We start from the raw sequence: 25,568 nt of genomic DNA, 5'->3' as shown, positions 1-25,568 counted from the left end.
AAAAGGTCCTCACATTGCTTACAGTCTAGGAGTAAAAAACAAAACAAAAATAAAGCAAGACAATACTGACCTCAGCAACCCTTAGCACTCTCTATTTGATTTCAATAAAACAAAATAACGTATTTTAGAGTTGGTCCCTTGATCCAATGAAATCTTCAAGGAAAAAGGCCATCCCTGCATTTCCTAGCTCATATTTTTAGGTTTTAGCTAGAAATGAACCAAGTATCTTTTAACACCTATTTCTGCACAGTATCCTTATAATTAATTGCAGCCAGTAAAAAGCAACACTCAGGCCCTTGTTTCCAAGAGCCATGGGGACATTAAAGCTGGGACAGGTATTTCTGTGTCTCACAGCATGAGACACCTGCATTCCCACAAAGGGGTGTTGGTTAAGCTTTCATTGTCAGCCAGGGTCTGCCCTCTGGCACCTGACCCCCTGAGGTTTCCTCTGCTACCAGACAGGGTGCTCTGGAGAAAATAATAAAGATCGTAAGAAGAGTTATTTTTCAAAACTGGGAGAGGTGTCAGAAAAATCACTTCTCATACAGCACCAATAAAAAATAACAGTACTTCACAGGATACAAAGAAAAAAAATCAATGAACATCTTCAATACTTCACTAGGTGCTGATGAATTAAAAGGACAATTATTAGCTCTTAAAGCTAACAATACATGATTGGACTACAATGAAATTCACTTTGCAAAGCCTTGAAAATAGCCAACTTTAAAAACAGATGAATGAATTGGAGAAAAATGGCATATCAATTATTCTTATTTGAAAAAGAATCAATCATCTAAATGAGGCTTCGTCTTAAGATCCCTTTACATCAATTCCAAAATGAGACAAACGAGTAGGGAGATAACTCCAAATATACAAATTTGATTTATAACCAATTTTGGGAGACTACACTTACACAGAGAAATTTTTCCAGTGGTGCTGACAGGAATGCTAGATTCCTGAACTGTACCCTTCTGAACGATGCACATCCTGCCTCTACCCCTGCACGTCCACATTCTAGCCTGATGCCCCGCACACAGCAGCCGCTGAGGAAGTCTGATGAATGAACGAGTGTACGTGACAGGGTTAACATCTCTGGCGCTTAGACATGGAATTCCTTCCAGCAGCTGATTCACACTCCCTTCTGAGTTCCCTGACTTACAAAGACAGTAAACAGAGCATCTGTCTCAGTTGGTTTCTGGCTTTTCATCACTTCCTCTCAAGCCAGCACCAATAGCTGAGCAGGCCCCGGCCGGCCCATCAATGGGAAGCTGCACACAGGAGTCAATGACCCGACTGGAATAAAGGTGAAAAGCTACCTGGCTCAGCAGGTGACCCGAGGTCATGCTACCACAGCTTCAGATTCCATTTCTTATCCCTTCTCCCCTCCCTGGGTGCAGTCCCGGGTTGCCTCCTACTTCATGGGACCCTGCTGTTCCTTTCTCTGTGTGCCAGGACCTCAGCAGCACAACTGAGAGAGGGAAGAGTGTTTAGCAGGTGCCCTCCCCACAGCTGTTCACAGAGTCCCAGCCTCCTTGGTATTGCGGTGAGCTTCCACCCTCTCCTCTCACTTGTCCCTCATCAAACCCCAGGGAATTGTGAGAAAGAACTCCGTAAACTGCAGTGCACCCTAGAAATGAGGGTTACTTTGATAGAAGCACAACACTCAAACTCCCCTTGCAACTGTCATTTCCAGCTTTGGTACTGACCTGCTCAGGAGAGCCGGTTCCTTGTTTTTCTATGAAATGTGGATCAATCTGACCTCACCTGATGAGTCACCAGATGGTGATCAATTAGAAGGGACTTCGTGGAGCCAACATTGAACCAGGAGAGAAGCTACTGAAATTATATCAAATCACCTGTGGATTCAGGCTAAAGACCTATTTCAGGATAATTTCAGAAGCTGAGAAGACTGGCAAGCCAATGGACTATGAAGAGCACCTTGATTATTTTGCTTAATTCGGAATACTTTTGTTCTTTGGGGGGAAATACAAAATTATTAATATTCAAGCAAGATACTTGTGGAAATGCAAACACCTTTATTTACTAATGTTTATAAGCAAAAGCAAAAGGCCTTGACTTCTTAGGGAACAATGATTTTAAAAATATATAAATTTAAATATATTCCCTGGATTTTCTAACTTGATAATTCTCCCCCACCCCTATTATTACCAAAGGCTACCACTATTTCAGCATAACAGAGAAGCAGAGGGGGAGGAGCACTGAGCTGGGAACTGGAGATCAACGTCTGAATCCCAGCAGTACCTCAACAAGCTGTCAGACAGACCTCGGGCCAGTCATTTAACTTCTCTGGTTAATACCTCTGACATGAGGCAGCTGAGACAAGATGACAGGCAGTTAGACAAGATTCTTTCCAAATCTAAGATTCACTTCAATTTGGCATCAAAACAGAACTGTCACAGAGAGAAGGGAAGGAGCAGCAAGAAGTATCTCCATGGACCTAGGCTACAAAGAGAATCTGAATTAAAAAGAAAAAATCATCCAAAAAATTCTTGCATTTTCTTTGGGTCACAATTTTAAACAACCTAATCAGTAAGTTAGATGGCAAAGTCCATAGTATAACTGGATGGCTTAACAATCCAAAAACAGTGAGTTTGTGACTTCACCTGTATCACAACCCACCTCTACAGCCACATTTATTCCATTTCTTTCCTTCTCTATCTTATTACAGAAAGCTTTGTTTACACTTTCCCTACTGCCAAGGCTACTCAGGGTGTCTGGGTTTTGAAGGTATAATGTTATTTCATGAAATTAACTATGAATGGAAGGTATAACACAGCTAAGTAGAAGCTTGTCCATTTCCTATAGGTATATATAGGTCTTGAAGTGTAACTGAATGAGGAGACTACAATTGCCTCCAAGGAATTCCACTGATGTTGTAAACCAGAGGATCAAAGCTTATGTTTCCACTACAGAGAAACAGAGCTCTGGCCCATAATTCATATGTTGGTTAATTAGTATTGCAGTGATACTTTACTTGTTATTGCAACTCTGATCTAAACAGCTCTGTAAAGATGGCATTCATATTTTTAAAGCAAACACGCTGTAGCAGCAGGTGAGAGAAACTGAAGGCATGGAACGTTTACTGGAAAGCCAGCAGTACTCAACTTTGTTTAATGGAAACACCACGAAATAACTGTCTACGGCCCTTTGCAACATTGGTCAATGATCTAGGTAACAGGTGAGAGAGACTTCAAAGGCAGGGGGAGGAGTGTGTGGTAGATATCAGGATGAAAAGTGTTTATATTACATAGAATTCTTCTTAAGATTTTTATGTACTGATTCTGCAGATCTCAACAAATCTGGACACATATCTACCACTCAACCTGTTCAAAACAAATTAATTTTTTAGAAATAAGTACTACATATTTTTTGCACAAAGTTCAAAAGGTACCAAAATAGAAAATATATATAGTAGAAAAATTCACCTTTCTACACCTATCCTTCAGCCCTCCAATTTTGATACCCTTTTTTTTTTTTAATCATTCCAGAGTATGCTATAACAAAAGCATGTATGTAAATATTCTCTCCTCCCCCAAAATACAATTGTTAATGCTCTGTATATGCTTTTTTCACTTGGAGATTGTTTCATATCCCACAAAGAGCTGTATTATTCTTTTTGACAGCTGTATAATATTCAACTTTATGAATGTATCATGATTAATTTAACTGGTCTCCTACTGATGGGCATATGATGTTTCTAATCTTTAGTTATCTCCAAAAAACCAAAAATGTTGTAATATCTGTCTGTCTACCTATCTAGTTTTGCACATGTGTGATTATATCTTGGGAGATAAGCTCTTAGAAGTGGAATCACTGGGTCAGAGGACTGTACATCTGTAATGTCAACATACAGATACAGTGTTGTTTCCCCACACATCTGAAAAACCCAGTTATCAAAATTGATTTCTGCCCATTCATAGGTGGAAAATACTATCTTATCTGCACTTAAATTATGAATGAGGTTGATGATTTTTCACATGTTAAAGAACCTACTGCACCTCAACCACCCGGGAGAACTCCACAGAATTCTTCCCTGCTTTTATTCAGTGTTATCACAGGTGACTCCTCGTTTGATTCACTTCCTTCATTTCAGTTATGTGATAAACCCTTACTGAGTATTTGCTATGCTGGACACCAGAGAGACAGGTGAAAAGTGCATTCCCCACCATGAGGACCTCACAATCTAAGCATCACCAAGGAGGCATCAGTGCACCCGCACACCAGGCTGCTATGACACAGGCCTGCACATGCTGGAAGGCAGCGGGGTGGCCAGGTAGACAGGAGGAAAACCTGGCAGGGCCACCAGGGAAGGCGATGCCTCAACTGAGTCCTAAGCAGTAGGAGGCAGAATGGGCCAGGTGAACAAAGTTAAGGGTTGAGAGTGCCAAGGGGGTTCAGAAAGGCTTTCTAAGTCAGGGAATGACGTACACAAAGGTATGGTGGCCAGGGGGGTTGGTCTGAGAGGAGCAGAGAATTCTTCCAGGGAAGGTCAAGAGAGCAGACTGGAGAGGCTGGCAGGAGCGAGATTAGGAAAGGCTTCCTGTCTCCTGAGTTGAACCATGAAAGTGATAAACCATTCGCCAGACCCAGAGAGGAATCAATAAGCCCAGAGAACACCAGGTGAAACACTGAAGGACACGTAAACATAGTCCCAGCATTAACTTTCTTTTCAGAAGCTGTTTTCTCTTACTGACTTCCCTCCTTAGAGAAGAGAGCCTTGTGACTGTGAAAGTGTGGGTGCAAGTATAGTTTCACCCTTTCCCGTGGCTGTGTGCACCCACCAGTGGGGCAGCCTACTGATAATTTCTCACCTTCCTTCGACACAGGGCTGCCAAGCACACTTAACCAGCAAATTAAGTGCCTCTTTATCTTAAATTAAAAGCATCTCACCAACTACTGTTATAATACTCTTCTGTTCCCCATAGGTATTCACCACACAAGTGCAACAGAGAGATTAAAAATATTGCCTTTCCGGTGGTGACGACCTCCCCATGACAATATGCCTCTCGCTAAGGATCTCCTTCATCCCTCTCGGGAAGAGGAGAGGAAACACAAGCAGCAGCTCCTGGTGCAGAGCCCCAATTCCTACTTCATGGGTGTGAAGTGCCCAGGATGCTATAAAATCCCCACCGTCTTTAGCCATGCACAAATGGTAGTTCTGTGTGGTGGCTGCTCCACTGTTCTCTGTCAGCCAACAGGAGGAAAAGCAAGGCTTACAGAAGGACGCTCCTTCAGAAGGAAGCAGCACTAACAGCACCTCCAAATAAGATGAGTGGGGAACCACCAAAATGTGTTCATTGGGGTGGTTCCCCACTCATAAAAAATATATTATATATTATTATATATTATATATTATATATTATATATTATATATTATATATTATATATATGTATATATGTTAAGAGTGCTTTATGTTAGTGGAAGATGATTGAATAACATGATCTGAATAATGCCTCCATCAAAGTAATGTCCTATTTACTTATTGCAATGATTTCTCTGCCCAACATATTTTTAGAATTCTTTTATTGATATTTTCTGCCGCATCTATCCAATAAACATTGATTTAACTCCTTTGCCTTTGGTCTGCATGCAATCTTACAAACATTCTCTGTGCCGACACAGAATATATGCCTCCTTTCCTTCTCCTTCCTCTTTCTATATTCAACAGAAACAAAACAAAACCCAGAGGCCTTGCCTATGCTTCTGCTAACAGCAAAGAGCATATCTCTCTGGGAGGGTAGCTACTTTATTTGCCCCTTTAGATGCCAGGATTACTGAGTTGGCCACAGTGCCCATTCACCAACCTCTTGTCATAAAGGATTCATCCCCCTTTCCTTCTGGGAGGTTTAAGAGGTACAGTCCCAGGGACAATAATACCCTTGGCTGTCTTGAGCTCCCTGTTCTGGTCAGAAGAGGGCATTTCCTCAGGGCCATGCCAGGCCGTGGGGAACCCAACCACATAAGTGATCATCTGAAAGGGGTCAGGGGGGCATTCTTCATTTCCAGGTTGTATCAGGTTAACATCAGTTGCCAGGATCAAGATTTCATGTTAACAGAGAGGAGGCTGCCCAGCTTGGCAGGGTCAGTGCCCTCACAGCCCCTAGAGAGTGCCTTGTGTGTTGCAAACAAAACCTTGGAAGCAAGACTTTCTGTGCTGTGAGTGGTTTATTCCGAGAATGGAACTCAGAGAAGTTTTAGAAATCTATATGCAATATCATAGACAGACAGACTTTATAATCCGTAAGCCAAGAAAAATAGTTTGCAAAGGCTAGAAGAAAAGAACCCCATGGCTAAGAATTCGTAAAAACAATAGTACTAAGGGAAAGACTGAATAGGCAGGATCACAGGAGGTGGAGAGGAAGCTTTGAAACTTGGAAGGGGCAGAGAATTAACCGGCTAAAGGGCAAATGGTGCAGAATGTGACTACAGGAGGTGACACACTAGAACCCAAGTAGTGCTTGGAGTCAACAGAGGACAAGGAGACCCATTTATGCCCCAGGCCTACACCACTGGGGACAATCTAGTGTTTTCTGGATGGGAAGCAGGGACCACCAAGATTCCTTAGAATTTATAAGGTAAAAATATCTAGTTTTGGGAGGCAGAGAGGGAGAGAAAGAAAAGTGAGAATGAACAGGAATGACATTTTCCATTCCGTTCACTGACAGTTTTGCACAAGCTGCAAATACCAAGGGGTGATGTGGATAGAAGCCCACCACCTCAGTCTGCCTTCCAGGACCTCAGTCCAGGAGGTGAGGAAGATGGGACACCAAAACCTACCACCCAAGGTAACTGCCAATGACAGAAGTGGTGCAGACTTCACTATTACAAAGCACTTTACACACATCATCTAATTTATCCTCACACTGGTCAGTAGCCAGAAGAGAATTTAAGTCACTTGCCCAAGGTCTTTCAGCTGTGATGCGATTATAGAAATTTATAGACCAATTATAGAAGTTTCATGGATACTTATTATAAAAACCATAAGAGACACTGTGAATTCACAGGGATTCCAAGGACAATAGTGCCCACACAAGGGACAGGTATTGTGCTTTACGAACACTAATTCCAGTGCCTGAAAGAGCCCCACACTGGCATTCAACCTGGCCCAGACGATCAATACCTGGCTCGTACTTGCTACATGAATGAAAGTGGGTGAAGTATTAAGTTTCCACTTTGTTCATACTTTCTTCTCCTTCTAAGTCGGTTTTCTCTCTCTCTCAATTTTATTTCTATAGTTAAATCTTTAAACTTTCCTACCTCCTCACCTCAGCAAATGAATTACAAATTTTATTGGAAATCAATTCTTTCTCTAAAAACTGTACTTTCATTCTATTCTGGTTTCCTCCAGACTAATAAAATGCTGCTTATATCTATCTAGACCTCATGTAGGTCTCTCATGTACCCAACTTCCTCCTACCTTTCTGCGCACTGGCCTCAGCCTTCATCTAAAAGGACATGAACACCCATCTAGTGAATCCCCTCTGTCATCAGGATCCGCAGACCCTGGGGAAAATTCGCCCATGTCAGCGTTCTTCCTGACTCTTCCTGCTTACAGAGAACACTCCTCTGGCAAGTCAGGGCAGCCTTTCGGTCTGTTTGAGGTGCCTTTCTTCTGGGTGGCAGACAGATCAGCCTCCTGTTTACCAACCACTCACCACTAAGGCCCTTAAGAACTTCCAGGTGCAGTGTTTGTTAAGCCCCATATTGTAGGAGGTGAAACGGGCACAAGAAGAGATCAATCACCATCAGGACATGCCACAGGAGTGAGATAAGAAATAAGAGCAATTCAGCTTCATAGGTTTTCAAAAACTGAAGGAGAGATTGCAACAAGAACTGAATCATACCTCAATACAGCATTGCCTCCCTTCACCAGCCATGAACCTCTAGTGAGGAATAACATTGACAAATTTAAGTTTTCAATATTATATCATTTTGTGCTTTCTGGAGGAGGCATAGTGAGCTTGGAAGCAGGTGATACAGCGGGAGGGTGGAACAGGTAAGTAAAGTGAGAGGCTTGTGTGATCCACACTAGGATAACCAAACCATAAACAAACAACCCAGTCAAGGCTGCAGACTCCAGGAAATGACTCTCAGCTCCACTCACACACAGCTTCCTGGAAAACTACAGGGATGGCCTCTTTACATCGGGGCTGGTGGGCACAGAACTAAGGCCTGATGAGGGCTGATGCTGTGTACTTGTGTAAACACATGTAAAGGTGTACACACACACACACACACACACACACACGTGTACATAAAAACATATGCAGTAGGTACTGAAGCCCCCCCATCTAGGGTTTTGCTTTCTGTGGTTTCAGTTACCCGTGATCAACTGCAATTTGAAAACATTAAATGGAAAATTCCAGAAATAAAGAATTCATAAGTTTTAAGTTGTGTGCCCTTCTGAGTCGTGTGATGAGATCTCCCACCATCCTGCTGTCCCATCCCATCCAGTGAGTGAATCATCCCTCTCGCTAGCACATCCACACCACCCACCCTCACGTCACTTATTAGCCACCTCAGTTGGTTATCAGATCGACCATCATGGTATCGTGGCGCTTGTGTTCAAGTAACCCTTATTTTACTTCATAATGGCCCCAAAGCACAGGGTGGTGATGCGGGGGATTCGGACGTGCCTAAGGGAAGCTGTGAAGGTGGAGAGACCATATTCACGTAGTTTTATACAGTATATTGCTATAATTGTTCTCTTGTTAGTTATTGTTGTTAATCTCTTACTGTGCCTAATTTATAAATTAAACTTTATCATAGGTTTGTATATATAGGAAAAAACCACAGCATACATATGGTATTACCCATGGTTTCAGGCATCTACTGGGAATCTTAGAACATATCTCCTGTGGATAAGGAGGGACCACTATACATTTATATACAAATTATTATATATAATTACATAATCATAATTGTGTTAAGAATCTACTATGTTACGGTGTTTTCAAGACCTGACTTTTATTATAAAGGAAAACTGTTAGCCATAAAAACATTGTTCTCTCTCCTCCCCAAAGGGATATGCCCTTTGTCTTGCTTGTGCTAAGAGTTGAAAACTGTTGAAATGTTTCTTGTTGGCTAAACTGGAGAGAAGACAATGAAATTAAGAGACTTACAAGTCTTGAGAATTAGGATCCACTTAGGTTTATGTCACAAGGGGGAAAGGTTTGTGGACATGCTTATGATTCCATCAAATCTAGACAACCAAGGCCCCCACCAGGGGCACAGTCAGAATTGTACAAATAACTAACTTTTTATTCTTAGGAAATGATGATACTGGGTCATATTTTCAATACTTAGAATTTACTGCTTGGCTCCATGGCAGTCTACAATCAAAAGCTTATCATATAAAGATATCTTCATAGAGTATTAGGGCTGGGAAGGTTCTTAAGGAAAACCCTTTCATTTCATAAATAAAGGACAATGCATCCCAGAGGAGTGATGTGTCCAAAGACATGAAGTAGTTTTTTGGATGAGAAGCCACATCTTCTGAGTCTATATCCTTGAATCTTCTTCCCACCCTAATGTCTCTGTTGGCAGCACCCATCCCAGTCACTCCTTTACCAGACATGATCCAGTCCTGGTGCTCCAGGGACTACGCCAGCCACCTCAGGAGGACTGAGTGTCTTTGATATTCCCAGCTTTTAACAGGCACTGAGGGCTCCAAGATGAACGACATGCAATCTGTTTCCTGCTGGAGCTCCCAAGCTAGTGAGGGTCATGTGGAACTAAACAACAGATGACTGTAGACTGCGGTGAAAACCATTCTCGAAGAAAGGACAGGAAACTATGAAAGCTCAGAGGAGGGGCCATAACCAGCCTTGAGAGAGGGGGTAGAACCAGAACTGAATCTTGAAGGAAGAGTAGGCATTATCCAGGGAGCAAAGGGCATTCATCTTGAAGAGAAAATAGCATGAGCAAGGTTGGGAGGCAACGCCAGGTTTGGGCTGAGCAATCCCAGAGAAACCAGAAGAGTCAAACCAAGAGATGTGCCAGACTACACGGAGATAAGTCTCTAACTCTAAGTGAGGCTGCAATGACCACAAGGTCAAAGCAAACACATGCCAGAGCCAAGGAGTCCTAAGTGGGCACCAGGCTGGGCAGGAACAAACAGGGCAGGAGAGACCAGAAGAGGCAGTGAGCCTCTCAGACAGCACATGAGCAAAAGGGCCCAGATGAGGCCTGAAGAGGCAAAACAGGCAGACACAGAGACAGTCGCCAACATCACTTTCTGGGCTCTTCTTGCTTATTGGCACCATATGTGGTCTGAGGACTAAGCTGGCTTGAGCCATCAGTCACCAAGAGTCTTGATTCCCTTGAGTTGTGAGCCCTCCACAGGACTACACCTGGAAATGTAGGGAGATTGGAATCTAAACTAAAAATAAGTCCTAGTGAGTTTTTATAAGTGCTATCCTTTTCTCCCTGCATCCAGGCTTTTGCCTTGATAGAAGTTGAGACAATATAGCCTAGAGGTTAAGATTTGAGTCCAGGTTCTGCGTTCGAACTCTACTCAGCTATTTACTACCTGGCTGACCCTTGACAAAGCTACTTTAACCTCCCTGACTCAGGTGCCTCATCTAAACTCTCCAAATTGTTAGATTAGATGAGAATGCGTAGAAAGTCTTTTAACACAGTGCCTGGAAAATTGTTCTGTGATAAGTACTCTTGAGTTCCATTTCAAAGGTAAGCCTGATGCCCAGCTGGGCGTGGCTCAGCGGTTGAGCATTGACCTAGGATACAGGTGATCGGGGTTTGATTCCCGGTCAGGGCGCATGCCGGTTGCGGGCTTCATCAATGACTCTCTCAAAGGTAAGCCTGGCTGGTGTGGCTCCGTTGGTTGAGCACTGTCCCATGCACTAGAAGGTCACTGGTTTGATTCCTGGTCAGGGCACATGCCCAAGTTTGCAGGCTCAATCTCCAGTAGGGGGCATGCAGGAGACAGCTGATTGATGTTTCTCTCTCTCTCCTTCTCCCTACCTCTCTCTGAAGTCAATAACACTTTAAAAAAAAAAAAAAAAAAAAAGGAAGCTAGGCTATATTTTAAAAGCACTTCCAGATCAGGCTGGACTTTATGACAGACTGTATTTTCCAAATATAATGGCAACAAAATCATGCAAGAATCTTATGATGTAACTTTGACACTCCTCCCACCGAGAGATAGGTTTCTATGTTCCCTCCCTTTGAATCCGAACAGACTTATGACCACAGCAAAAGTGATAGTGTGTGGCTTCTGAAGCTGGGTCCTACCCTGCCTCCCTTAGAAATGCTTGTCCTTGGAATCCAGCCACCATGCTGTGAGGAAGCACAAGCAGCCACAGGGGAAAGACCACTGTTCCAGCTGACAGCTCCAGCTGAGGGCCCAGACAACAGTCAGCCTCAAATTGCCAAAGATGCGAGCAAGCGAGCCCTCAGAGGTCAAGCCACCCCAGCCTCTGAATCTTCCCAGCAGAGGCTCCAGACATCACACAGCAGGGACAAATGACACACAGTGCCCTTCTAAGTTCCTGATCCAAAGAATCCATGAGTCCAAAATCTGGTAGTAGTTTTATGTCACTTACTTTGGGTTTGCTGCACTGCAATAGATAATCACTACAATTGTTTTAAGGCAGTAGAGGGCCATGAAAAGTTTGAGTGGCGAAAAAGCCAGATCAAGGTTTCTAGGTTAGAAGGCTAACCTGACTGCAGTGGGCTGAGCCTGGTGGCAGAGGGACCTAGCAGGAAAGCCCTGATGGAACATAGCAGCTCCATGTGATGCAAACCTGAATATGGGGGCAGGCTGGGGTGAGAGAGTGGTTCAGGGGGACACATTAGATGTAGGGGTTGAGGGAAAGAAAGTTCAAATGACTCCAAGGTCTGAGCTAATGGTGGAGCCCCTGACAAAATTCAGTTCATCCAGAAAGGGGACTAATTTTTCCCCCCAGGTGGGTAGTTAGGGGAGAGGAGAGAGTAAATTCCATTCTACACATGTGAAATCTGCATGATGTCAGGATAATCTAAGAAGATGTGTCAAACAAGAAGTTAGAAATTCAGAACTTGAAGTTGAACACTGGTTTTGGTTAAAATCTTTAAAACAAATGTGTTTAACTCTGAGATTACGCTGAGAAAAGGTCTCAACCCCAGCCTATGTTTAGGGGAACAACAGACAAAAGGAATCAGTTTTGGTCAGTCCCAGAGGCAGAATTCTGTGAGTGTAACATCACCACAACAAGCTTTGGAAAGGTCATTATTAGTGCCAAATGCTGCAGAGAGGTCAAAGAAACAAAATACTGAGAAAGGAACCAAAACCAAAAGGGGAACAGTAACGGACCCAGGGTCCGAGGAGGGCATCTACCCCTCTTACCAAAAGTGGAATCAGACACGCAAACTGAAGGCTGCAAAAACACAAAGCCTGCTAAGTACATCAGTCTTTCGCCTCCATTCAGGTAGGTGACTTCCTGTATGTCTGGAAAGGGGAAGTGGATAGAAACTGTTAAAAATGAGACGGTAAAACGCACATTTCTAAGCGTACAAAGTGGGCACAGGAACACCTGCCACTTATCTATCTCACAGAGACAAAGTGCAGGTTAGATGCCAGTAAAGTGCTCTGAGTTCCCTGGCACCGCAGTAGATCCGATCCCTATCTTTCAGCATTCCAGAGAAACTGTTCTGAGCATTTGTTGAACTCTACAACATTCCTGTGAGGTAGATATTATCACTGCAGGAAGAAACAAAGGCCACACAGCAAGTCAAAAGCCAAGGCGAGATTAGAACAGGGCCTGCCTTCCGCGTGGGGAGGGCCGTTGGCTGGATTCCTCTCGTGTCAGTTATAGATTCTTTGATCTGCAACACGGAAGAGGCTTGCTTCTGGGGAGGTTGTGAAAATAGACTCATTAATGACCATAAGGTTCTCTGAAAAGTACAGAGGGGGATATGGAAAAAAGGTGCAGCCACCCAGACTCTAGAAACAATAAAACAAATTCCAGGAACAGTGGGGATTCTATGAACAAACAGCAAGGGAGATTAGGGCACTGGGGAAATCAGTCTGGGTGGTAGCTAGGAGGGTACAGGCGTCTGGGGAAGGACCTTGGAGAGGTGGCCGTGAGCCAGCTGTGCCACACATGCTTCCTTCTGCCCCTTCACTTTGGGCAGACACAGCGTGCAAGCAGCTGTGTTGGCAAAAGGAGAGCAGTAAACTGGGTTACTCCCAGGCTGAGTTGATGAACAAAAGAGCAGTGCCACGGAACAGAGAGGATCGGATCGGATCAGAGCACCTGAGGGGGCCCCAGAAACAGTGAAGCAGAGGGGGGATGCTTTTGTGAAATATGTTACTTGAAATCCTGAAGAAGCAGCATCACAATTCTTGAATAGTACATCTACCTTTTTCTAAAAACTCAATTTCTTAATAAAAGTAAAAAAGCAACAATGACATTGTTTGAATTGTAGTTAGACCCTTGGGATCCCTGAGACCCTTTCATGGGTTCCATGAGGCTAAAACTATTTTCCTAATACTACCAAAATGTTACTTCCTTTTTTCACTGTGTTGATATTTGCACAGACAGCACAAAAGCAATAGTGGATAAAACTGCTGGAACCTTAGCATGAATCAAGGCAATGGCACCAAACCTTGTACTAATAGTCACAGTATTCTCACTGTTATACATTCTTAGTAAAGGGGTCCTTGATAAGCAATAAACATTATTAATTTTTTTAAAAATCTTGGCCCTGCAATATTGATCTTTTAAAATATTCTGTGTGACAAAACGGAACGTATGCATAAAGCGCTTCTGTGTACTGAAGTAAGATGTCCCAAGGAAAGGCACTTGTGTGACTGCTTGAGTTGTGAGCTTAAATAGCCACTTTCTTCATGGAATACCACTTTTAGCTGACAGACTGACAGACAACCATGGTTATTCAGAACTGGGTATTTGACATTCTTAAAAAATGAAGTGAACCTACTACTTCCAAGAAAAACAAGTGACAGTGTTTGTTATTAAAGATGAAATATGACCTCTCAAGCAAAAATCAGTTCTGGAAAACTTTTATTTACCAGCAGGAGCTTGCAGTTTCCCATCTTTGAAGACTTTTGGGAGGAGACTGGTCATGATAGTGATGACTGCGATTTTTTGATACTGTATAATACAGGATGTCAACATTTGGGAGATCTAAATACAGTAATCCAAAATGACGAGTGTATGATGTCATAAAATCCTGCTAGTAAAAGGTTCTAACATAATAGAATATTAAAGTTCATTCATATGGTTTCAGATAGAATATGGCAAATAACCTTTAAAAACTACTAATTGTCAAGCTTTGGTGTAGTATCAAAGAAGGATACCCATAATTATCTGAAAAGGCTATTGAAATACTCTTCTTTTTTTCTAACTACATATCTGGGTAAGCCCAGATTTTCTTCAAATACTTTAACTAAAATAATAAATTACACCAGATTGAGTGTGGAAGCATATATGCAAATCTGTATGCCTTCTCTTAAGCGAGGCATAAAAGAGATCTGCAAAAACAAAAAGGTAAACTATACATTTTTTCTCACTAAATTTTTTGGCTTTATAAAACAGTTAATGTTAATAAAGTGTTATTTAAATTAATTATTGTTATCGATTAAATAGTTTCAAACTTTCTTAGTTTTAACTTCAGATATAGTAAATATCAAAAGCTCTTTGGAGTCTTCAATAATGCGTAAGAGCATAAAGGGGTCAGAGACCAAGAGTTTGAAAATCACTGCTGGACAGCATGAAATCTAGAAGAGAAGACCAAAGGACAAATTGTGCTGCTTCATCACCTTCTAGGTGAGAGGGACCGGTAAACAACCACCATGAGTTCAAGGACTTTTCAGTAAGTAAGTCAAGGGCCCAAATTCTCATTAGGCTTCATGGCTTAATGATAATAAGCATTAAAGATCACAGTAGGTGCTCACCTCTTCTCTCTACTTCCAAGCACCTGTATATCTCTCTTCTAAAGCATGAAGCACATGGTTCTGATACCTGCTTACGTAGCTCAGCTGGGAGTGTGAGGCCTTAAAAAGACAGAAGTTTGTCTCAATTCTAGCACTTCGCTCAGTACTTGGCAGACAGTGAAAATCAAAAAAGATCCGTTCAGCTAGTGAGATGGGTCAACTTCTTACCATGCACTAATAGCAACCTGACTTCTCCAGGGGAAGAATGCTGGCCAACTAAAAGGGATGGTACAGGTTTTTTAGTGTTTCTCAGTACATTATTCAACTGGCATTTTCACTCACTATCAAGTCCCTTGTTGGTTATATTGGTGTGAATCCTGACACTGTAAAAGTCAGGAGCCAATCCAAGACAAGCTCTCCCTGCACCCTCCCCACACTGCAAGGGCCTGGGGGACAGACACTGGCCCCTCTCTGTGATAGCAGTGACACCAGCTCTCCAAAACCAACAAAATGCTTTTAAGCAGCCAAGTTGGAAGGAAATTTTTTAAATAAAACGCAGAACATATAAAGCCAACTGCTACATGATCAGGGACTTTATAACTCAATTAGGGAAAAAGCTTTTTCTCCAAATTTAATGTAAGCAATGTGTGGGAATAAAGGATGTTAAGTCCGCTAATCCCCTGTGAGCATCACAGACAATGCAATGTGTATAAATTATGAAAAGTTTTCACATAGCTCAGGATGTTACAGCTTCCTTCTGGAATGCTGCTACTGTCCTGTAAATCTCCCCCACTCCTGCCCAATGTTCTCTTATCCTGTTGTCCCTCCTGCCTCTTCCCTTCCTTCTGCCTTTCCTTGTTCTGCTGCTCCCCCCTCTATTCACATAGGAACTGAGGAAGGATTAATAAAGCTGACGGGCATAAGACAGTCACAGCCTCCTTAGTGTTGCCAAAGAATGTGATCTTTTCCCCTTATCTGTATAGAGTACAGAAATCACCTAGACTCATCCCCTCATTTTACTAAAGAAAAAACTGAGAAAAATAATATTGTGACTGAAATGCCATACTTCCTCAATTTATTTAAGTTTCAGAAAAACTGATGCCTAGGAAAAGGGAGTGGCCATACCTAAATTGGGGAAAGAAACGGAGAAACGGTAAGAAGAGTGTCAGCATCCACTCAACACCATTTATTGAGCATCTAGTATATGTTAGGTGCCAGAGGCCCTTTGCTAGCACAGGCAGACAGAGAAAGCCCTAACTATGTATTAAATATTTAACAGATATTAAATCAAAGAAAAAAAAAGCAGGAGAAAGAAACACAAACAGCACAAAGGAGAGCATAATAAATACAGTAGTCTAGGAAAAGAAAAAAACCTGGCAAGGCTCTCTGAATGGAATAGGGAAGAAAGAGAGGAAAATATAACACATGTATTCTGATTAAAGAAAAAAATGTAACATCTCACTGCAAGCAAAACCGGGTAAAGACTAAGCAATTTATTCGTATTGCAATTTAAGGATTTGTTTAGAAAGAGTGTGTACATTCATTACTGGAAAAGGATTTCTGGCGACAATGAAAAAACCCCACAATCACAATATTCAAGTATTTTTCAGAAAACTCTTAACCCTCTCACTTTGCCACAAGAGGGTGCACAATTCCTTATTATTATAGTAAGCAAGGGAAACCCTCTTAAACTCCTATAGGTAGCTGCCCACCTCTGCTAGACCCCCGGCCCCCCACCCCAGTCTCGGGTAAAGAGCACCCGCAGAGTAGGCACAGTAATCTCCATTCACATCGGTTATCTCAAGTAATTCTAACAACAGCGCTGTGAGGGTAAGGCGAAAAGCATCAACCCCATTTTAAAGGTGACGATAATATTAGAGCCCAAACTGAAACTAATTATGTCTTCTGATTTTCAAATCCCATATACATTTTTATTATTTCCTGATAAGAGCAAAATCAAGACCCATACTGCAATCATTCAGTGCCTGTATCCATCCATTTTACTTTTTCTGAGCAAAGAGTCATGTGCTGGGCAGATCAGGAGGCTTTGCAGTGAGAAAGCTCCTTTTAAAAAAGTGTGTGTTAACACCTGGCAATTATTTTTATGGGTTTCCAATGAGGTGTGAAGTGTGCTGACACTTGTCTACAGTATTCTATGCAGCATTAACATGGACTAGAATAATATTAAGTGTTGCTTACAACAGGGAAATTAACTGTACACCCAGTTAACTGTGCACTCATTTCTTTGGACAGATCTTAAGAGATTCAGGCTAAAGCGTAACTCCAAAGGTCTTCTCTTATGAGAGACGGTATTGCACAGTGGTTAAAGATTTAAATTTGGCAGCCAGACTACATGAGTTCAACTCTAGGTTTTGCCACTTATTGTGGATCTTTGCCAATTCCTCAACTCCCATGACTCTGTCTCCCTCTGCAGAGCGGAGAGAAGAGCAGTGCCTACCCCAAGGTTAATAGTGAAGATACAGTCATTACATAGAAAAGCACACACACAGTAAGTTCTCAAGCTACAACCACCCCCAAAACAGTGCTTATTTTAAAGGACAAAGTTATTAATTATAGTGATTATTAAAGAAAACAATTTTATATGTTTTATGTCACAGTAGAACTGTATTTTATGACAATATGTACCCTTGAAAATACACTGAAATCCCTTAAGAATCTATGTGTACAGCAAATTATACCTTAAAGAATTTATAGCATAAAATATAAGTTGCTAAGAAGTATACAGTTCTCATATCTTTGCTTTAATGACACTGTCTGTCATGTCTACAGTAAATACGATGCCAAGTCCTGGGTCAGGAAAGAAAAGCTAAATTTCTGAGCTCCTCGCAGAGGAGATAAGCATTACCCAGCAGAAACGAAAGCTCCCTGTCCCAGGAGCGTGAACACCTAGGTTGTAGTCCCAGCTCTGCCACTAATCCCACATCCGTAGCTCCTAAATATCTCTAAAAATTCACTTTTTCTTTTTCATTCTTACCAGCCTGGTTGCAATTCATATCCTTATCATTGTGAACTCCTAACTGCCACAGAAGTAGACTGGGAACAATGACACCAAAGGAGAAGGCAGCAAAGATAGTGGGGGTGGTGGGTGGGTGGGTGTGGGGGTGTGTGTGGGTGTGTGTGTGTGTGTAGGATGATATTAGTTTACAAACTATATACATACACTTTGTTACCCGAAATCCTAGCTCAGCTCTGACTTGGTAGCATGCTAGGCCACTCTGCGCTTATTTGATCTGTAAGTATCTTCCCTCTCTCTCAGAATGTTCTAGTAGCTGTGTCACAGGCTCCACAGGGGACCCTGGATCACCTTTTTCAGTCCTGTTCAGTTTACCAGATCAAATTCACTAGATCATTAAGGTTGGCTGCTCCTGCATCCAGTGGAAGCCGCTTTGGCACCTCTAGGTCTAAGGTGGCACTGGGCCTAGGCTCACTAGAGGTCCTGTGGGCTCACTAGAGGTCACAGGTCTGAGTGCCTTCCAGCTCCTTCCAAAGGCCCCAACAGACCTCTGATCCCTTCCCATTCCAAACATCACTCCTTTTAAGACTGCTCTCGAAATTTGTGTATTGTTTGGACATCTCCCTTACCTGACTCCTGTGAGACAGAGATAATTCCATGGCTATATACCAATGAAAGGTGGATACCTTTTACAGCTTTTATCTGATATCCCCATGGGCTCTGGTGCCCTTTCTGGAGATACAACTTCACATCCACATGTGCAAGATCATTGCCTACACATACAACTACAATATCTCACCGAGTTCAAAGAATGAAGGACTGCACTGCCTCCTAGGCTCCCTCAGGAATGCTGCCACCTGCTTACCCAGGGAGCCTGTTCATTTTATAGTAAAGGAGGCTTTCCTGTATCTTGCTCACAACCAGGAATTCCCAGCAGGGGACACCATGGAGGGAGGAATCAGTCACCTGATGGCAGAGATAATCAGCTAAATTCTTAGGGTTTCAATTTAGGCTTCACCCACAGCCTGCAAGGTTGGGCTGCAGGATGCTGGGGACATGCCTGAGCTTGGCTTCTAGGAGGTGTAATAAGACTCTTTCTTTTGACCCTGATATGCAAAACTGTGCACTCAGAACTGGGTGGCAAATCCATGCTAGAAAGGGCCATGATCTCAGCCATCAAAATTAGAACTAGAAAAGCCCTCCACAAATGCAGGCAGGACAGCTCAGTCGTAAGGACTTCCTAAAAAGGGCTTCTGATACTTCTCTTGGGATTACAATTTACAAGCCAACTGGTCTTTCCATGAAAATAGCTTTTCTTAATGTTCAGCATTAATTTTTATTTCTTTTTACATACTGCTTTGATTGGTTCTAAATACATTTTCTCTCTCCATGACGTTTACATCCTTCGCATTCTTAGGGACTGTTATCATATCCCCTTTAATCATCCTTTGGCCAAGCTATACATATTTATCTCCTTTCATCTTATCCTATGTCCTTCCTTCCAGCAGTGCTGGCTCCTCTTTACATTCTTCCTAATCTGCCCACATCTTTCTGGAACTTTTGCACACCCTCTCTTAATAAACAAGCTAGGTACTCCCTGCTTCCTAAGAGTTCTCCGAAGACTCCCACAGAATACTGGACTAGGAATCTGAAGTCGTAGTTCCAGTCCTGGCTCTGCTCCAAGTCTCAGTTGTCCCTTCTATAAAATAGGAGTGATGCCTCTTCTGATTTGGTTAAAAGAACATATAAAATAATTTTTCAGATTACAAAGTACTGTGCATGAAGAATACGTGCATATTTACTCATGTCATTTTAAAAGCATAAACAAAGAAAAATATGATTGGAAATAAGTATGTCAAATAATAGTTGTTAAATCTGGTGGTGGCATTAGGAGTAATGGTTACATTATTCTGTGTACTTGGAGCTTTTTATTTTAACCTAAGGGATTATTCATTTATTCATTCACTAAAAATATAGGGTGTCCAAAAAAGGTATATACACACTTTAACAGCGGGTAACTCACTTTTCACTCCCTTTCAGGTTTAAAATAATGGGTGAAGCCAGATTAAGCTTTGAACAAAGAAAGTTTATCCTAAAGTGCCCCTAGAATTTTTTAATGGGGTACATGAAAGATAAAGTTTACAGTACAAAACTGGCAACAGTCAATGAGTTGAAGGCGCACAAATACCGAACGAAATGATTCTTGATGTTGCGATTCCATTGCTTCGAGTTACCAGCAGTGCCTGGACCAGAACGGTCATCAGTTTGAAAACAGGTATTGACAAAGAAAATTATTCATTTCTGTAGGTTCTTTTAAAATTTGAAAATGAGCTGTATGTTAATAAGCACTGGCTTTATAATCACTCAAAGTGTGTATACATTTTTTGGGTCACCCTGTATATACTGACCCTCTACTATATGTGAGACAATGGGCTGGATGAAATGGGAGAACATAAATGAGGACTTTAAGAAGTTATTATTATTCCAAGTTCTTAGGAACTCACTGCTTGGTTTGAATCTGATAATATCAGAAAGTTATTGCTGCTGTACCTTTAAAAATGTGTGTTATGGTATAACTGGTATAATTTCTATATCTTGGATTAATGCTTTATGTTAGAACATTGGGGTGATTTTTAATTACTTCTTTAGAATAGATAATAAGAAACAGAATTACTAGATCAAAGGGTGTGCCCATATTTAAACCTCAAATTTTCAAATAGTTTCCCAGAAAGGGTGTGCCAATTTATACCCTCATCACCAATATATGAGTGTCTCTTACCATACAATTGCCAACACTGGGTATTATCTTTTTTCCCCATCTAATGAATTGTTTTTAGAAATCATAAACAAAAACATGATTAAATCTAAAGTAATTTATCTTGGTGTCTATTTTGGTGTCACTTTATGATAGTTAAGTGTTCAACAGGGGGTTAGATCATAAAGATGAAATAGACCCAGACCCTGCCCTCAAAGGGCTCATAGCCCTGGCCAGTGTGGCTCCATTGGTTGGGTGTCGTCCTGTGCACCAAAAGGTTGCTGGTTCGATTCCGGATCAGGGCACATGCTGGGGCTGTGGGCTCGATCCCCAGTAGGGGGCATGCAGGGGGCAGTTGATCAGTCTTTGTGCTCTCACACTGATATTTCTCTCTTCTCCCTCTCTCTCTAAAAATCAATAAATAATAATTTTTTTTAAGGGCTCATAAATCCAGTGTAAAAGATAAACACCAATATTTATAGAACATGGTGGGAAGTGTTTCTTCCTTGAGAAGTACATGTAAAGCACAAAAAGAACACAGAAAAGGAAGCCAGGAAAGCAGTCAGGGAGGCTTAAGAAAGTGGTGACATCTGAGTTGGGTTTTGAAGGATGAGCAGAAGTGTAATCCAGATATAGAAACCAGTTGTTGGTCTTTGCAGCCACTATACTCCTCTCCCAGAAAATGTTTTATTATATAAAGTTTTAACAATCCAGATTTAAGCCTCATGGGTAGTTTAATTATTTTCATCTTTAAAATTTGCAGTTGCATTTCTGACCATGAAAAGAGCAATCGGCAAATCTTCCTGCTACTTTATCCAACAACTGAGGATGCAAGATGACTCCTGCTTCCTTCACAGAAGACGTTTCACAAAAGTGGGAAGGAAGCCATTTTTTAATACAAACTTTAAAAACCAGACTGTCAAGCTTTAAGAGGATCTTTAATTCTTAAAGATCCTTAGATAGTTTCTCAACTATTTGACAAAGTGGGAAGTGGGAGGGTATATAAAGTAGATGAATAACTTTCCTTTCCACTCTTAGAAAAATAAATCAATTAGATCTACACAAAATCTAGTTTAAAAATAGAATAAGAATATATTAATGGCATCAGATCACTTTCAAATAATAAAAACACCCCTAAAAAGCTGCTCTTTTACGTGCTTTCACGTCATTAGTGGGAGAAATAAGTATCTGTGTCTGGGATTTAATTGTTCTAAAAAATATACTCTTTGTACAATATGGTTTTCAGCAGTACACTTAAGGGGGGTGGGGCGGTGCAACTGTAAGTATATCAGGTTAAAAGCCTCTAATTTATCCCAGAAATTTCAAAGCCAAAAACACCTCTCTAGGTCACTAATCCTCTTGTGTTTAAATTGCAGAGGATTTAAATAGAACTGGCAGAAAATCACATACAAAGGGCCTCCGGTCTTTTATAAATTAGAAAATGACTTTTGAATTACTTTGCCAATTATTTTCTTTCAAATTTAAGCCCTTCCAATTGTGCTTTATGGCTCAAATGTCTTCCTAAAGGCTTTGTTATCAAAAGGCACGTGGAATATAATTAACAAAATAAACTGATGAACAAAATAGAACCAGAGACATAGACGCATGGAACAGACTGAAGAATCTAGAGGGAAGGCGGGGGAGGGGGGGCGGGGGAGGGGGGAGAGATTAATCAAAGAACTTATATACGTAAATGCATAACCCTTGGACACAGACGACAGTACGGGGAAGGCCCGGGTGGGGCAGGTTAGGGGTGGAGGGAGTCAATGGAGGGGGAAGGGGGACATCTGTAATACTTTCAACAATAAAGGCAAATTAAAAAAAGAAGGGAAAAAATGGAAACAGATCTTCCCCTGAATCTAAAAGCCTGGCTTTCTCCTGGCTCCACAGGAATCACCACCACCTGCCGGAAAACAGCTGAGCGTGGCCAGGAGCAGACACCTATCATCTCTGACCCTGCGCCCATGATGGGGACAGCTTCTCTGACCAGGGAGCTCTAGGGGAAAGCTACGACCCCAGAGCCCAAATAAGCAACCACACGGAGCTATGGTTTCTGCCCAGCGCCGCAATGCAGCCCAGTTCCCCGCTGCCTGGCCCACAATTCACAGGTCATACCTGTGTTCAGAAAACATGCCAAAAGGTATCACTTATTCCATCTTTATTAAAAATAAAGATACCACTAGATTTTATCAGTTTGTTTTTTTTCTTTTATTTTTTTTTAATTTACTTTTTTGTTGAAAGTATTATAGATGTCCCTTTTTTCCCCTCATTGCCCCTCCCCCCGGGCCTTCACTGCACTATTGTCTGTGTCTGGGTTATGCATATATGCATATAAGCATATAAATTCTTTGATTAATTTCTTCCACCCACTCCCCTTTTCCCTCTGAGATCCCTCAGTCTGTTCCATGCTTCCATGTCTCTGGATCTATTTTGTTCATCAGTTTATTTTATTCATTAGAATCCACATATGAGTGAGATCATGTGATACTTGTCTTTCTCTGACTGGCTTATTTCACTTAGCATAATACTCTCCAGGTCCCTCCATGCTGTCTCAAAGGGTCAGAGATCTTTTTTTGTTTTAATTAATTAATTAAAAAATATATATGTTTTTTATTGATTCCAGAGAGAGGAAGGGAAAGGGAGAGAGAGAAACATCAATCGGCTGCCTCCTGTACACCCCCCACTGGGAATTGAGCCTGAAACCTGGGCATGTGCCCTGACTGGGAATCGAACTGGTGTCCTCCTGGTGCATGGGTTGACTCTCAACCACTGATCCACACCGGCCCAGCATTTCCCGTTGTTTTTTTAAACAAGGGACCCCACACTTTAATTCTGCAATAGGCCCCACAAATTACGTAGAGGCCTTGACAATGGTAACAGATGAAAGGGTTAAATTAGGATTAGTTCCTTGCCTGCTTCTAGTCCAACTTCAAATCAAAAGGTGAAAGACTAATTCCATAATAAAGCAAAAAAAATAAGTACTGCTTGGAATTCTAACTCCGGTGAAATCAACTAATCAACACACACAACCCTCTTGTAACATGTGCAACAACTAAGGAAATAACAAAAAAACAAGGAAATGAAGCCTGCGATGCAGAAAAGAGGTTTTCACGTCAAGTAAGTCACAGTACTCCCCTACCTCGTCCATGGCTGAGCCTCAGGCTTCCCTGCTAGGGAACAACATGCAGACAGGACAACTGGTTTAACTGATGCATTTTCAGTGCAAATCTCTGTGTGACATAAGCAGCCTCAGACTTTCGGCCAGACTTACTGCTTACATGCACCTGTCATATTCTGGCACCTTAGGTTTGGTGGACATTGTAAGATTTAATAAGCACAAGCACTTTCATATACATTCTTATTTTATTCCTATCATAACCATGGGAAGGACTCGGACAAAATAGTTTTAATAAAACTTATATTGTCAGTATTCCAAAGATAAAAGTAATGTTGCTTTTAATGCTCTTGACCTGGCTCGGGGTAACATAAGTATCCACTTTAGATTCATTCATTAAACTTCATATATGTGTTTTATGTACTTTTCTGTATGATATAGTTTGCAAAAAAACAAAACAAAACAAAAACAAAAGGTAATAAATGTTCACTGCAGGAAATTACAAAAGAAGGTTACAATCTCCCATAACTGCATCAAAGGAAACCATTAACAATTTGATGTTTTCCCTCCTTTGTTCTCATGGAACTGAAACCATGCTTTCTGTACTATTTTGTCTCTTTTTCTTCAACATACCATATTTTCATTCAGCATTACAAACTCAACATAGTATTTCTTAACAAAGATAAGCCTTAGTTTCTTTAACCAATTCCCTACTGTTGGATATTTAGGTTGTTCCTAGTTTATTTCCCAAATCTCCAGAGGAGGAGCAGCTCGTGGAGGCTGCTGCTCTTGTCTGCTGTTTGCAGAATCAGGAGAGGCTGCAGCTCACTGGGTTTGGAGGCTGTTCCTCCCATGGGCTGCTCGCACTTCCTCTGATCACAAGGGTTTAACTTGACAAATCAAAGGGGGAAGTAGTGAAAGACAATCCACCCCGAACCCTTTCCCACGAACTCTCTCTCACCCTAAAAAGGGTCACAGTCCACCAAGTGCGGGGTTGAGATCAGGAAGGATGTGTTTCTGCGGTGCCCGCGTGAGGGAAGGGCGCCATCGCTGTCCCTCGGAGGTGTACTGAACGGGCGGCTACTTGGGAGGCTGGGGAGGGAGAATCAACTTTTCAAAGGTACAAAGGTTGCAGGGTTTGAGGTTAAGAGAGAGGTTCTATAAATATTTGCTGAACAGAGCTCTGCCTGTTAACTGGTGACAGAGCAAGGTGTGGTTTTCCTTCCCGCCCCCGGAGACGGCTGGGAAAGCTGGTCTGACAAACTAGTGGGAAACGCTGCCCAGCCAAGATGCGACCAAGAGAGCAGGAATGCCTAATATTCAGGAAACGAGTCCAACCATCTTCTGTCCTCTCCCCCGAGTCCCCACAACTCCCACCCCTAGTCACTGAGGCCGGAAACCATAGAGGAGAGGACACTCATAAACAAAACACTGGCCACAAAAATGAGAGCCTGGAGTTGCTAGCCAAACAAATAGCTCTGGTCGCAGTACACAGTTTAGCTGTTTCCCAACAGGTTGAAATATCACTGGCATCATTTAATACTGCAAAAGCCACTCAGTGGCAATAAAAATCATGAGCTGTGGGGAGGCTGTACGTAGAAGAAATGTCCTGGCCTACCTTTGGGTTGGTGGGTGGTCTGGAAGTTCTTTTTGGCAAGGTCATGTCCATTCCTTCCTACTCCTTGCTAACTGGGTTTGGGAAGATGACCTTCCTTCAGGAAGAACCTCAACTAAACCTCTCCAGACTTAAGAGAATCAATCCTATCATCTTAGGACAGTCTACGTGGCATGACAGATTTTGCGTGG

At 41.9% G+C, this 25,568-nt stretch overlaps 1 protein-coding gene and 1 pseudogene across 6 annotated transcripts in view; one reads left to right on the top strand and one right to left on the bottom strand.

Moving 5' to 3' along the window:
• The window catches only part of IGF2BP2 (insulin like growth factor 2 mRNA binding protein 2), a 129,004-nt gene that overhangs the window by 45,000 nt on the left and 58,436 nt on the right, over positions 1-25,568 (bottom strand). The window lies entirely within an intron of this gene.
• Positions 5,005-5,272, top strand: LOC107527315 (small ribosomal subunit protein eS27 pseudogene; annotated as a pseudogene).

The sequence above is a fragment of the Miniopterus natalensis genome, chromosome 6, assembly GCF_054644295.1.
Source record: "Miniopterus natalensis isolate mMinNat1 chromosome 6, mMinNat1.hap1, whole genome shotgun sequence".
In the NCBI taxonomy this organism is placed as follows: domain Eukaryota; kingdom Metazoa; phylum Chordata; class Mammalia; order Chiroptera; family Miniopteridae; genus Miniopterus; species Miniopterus natalensis.
This window is presented reverse-complemented; position numbering and strand designations above follow the sequence as displayed.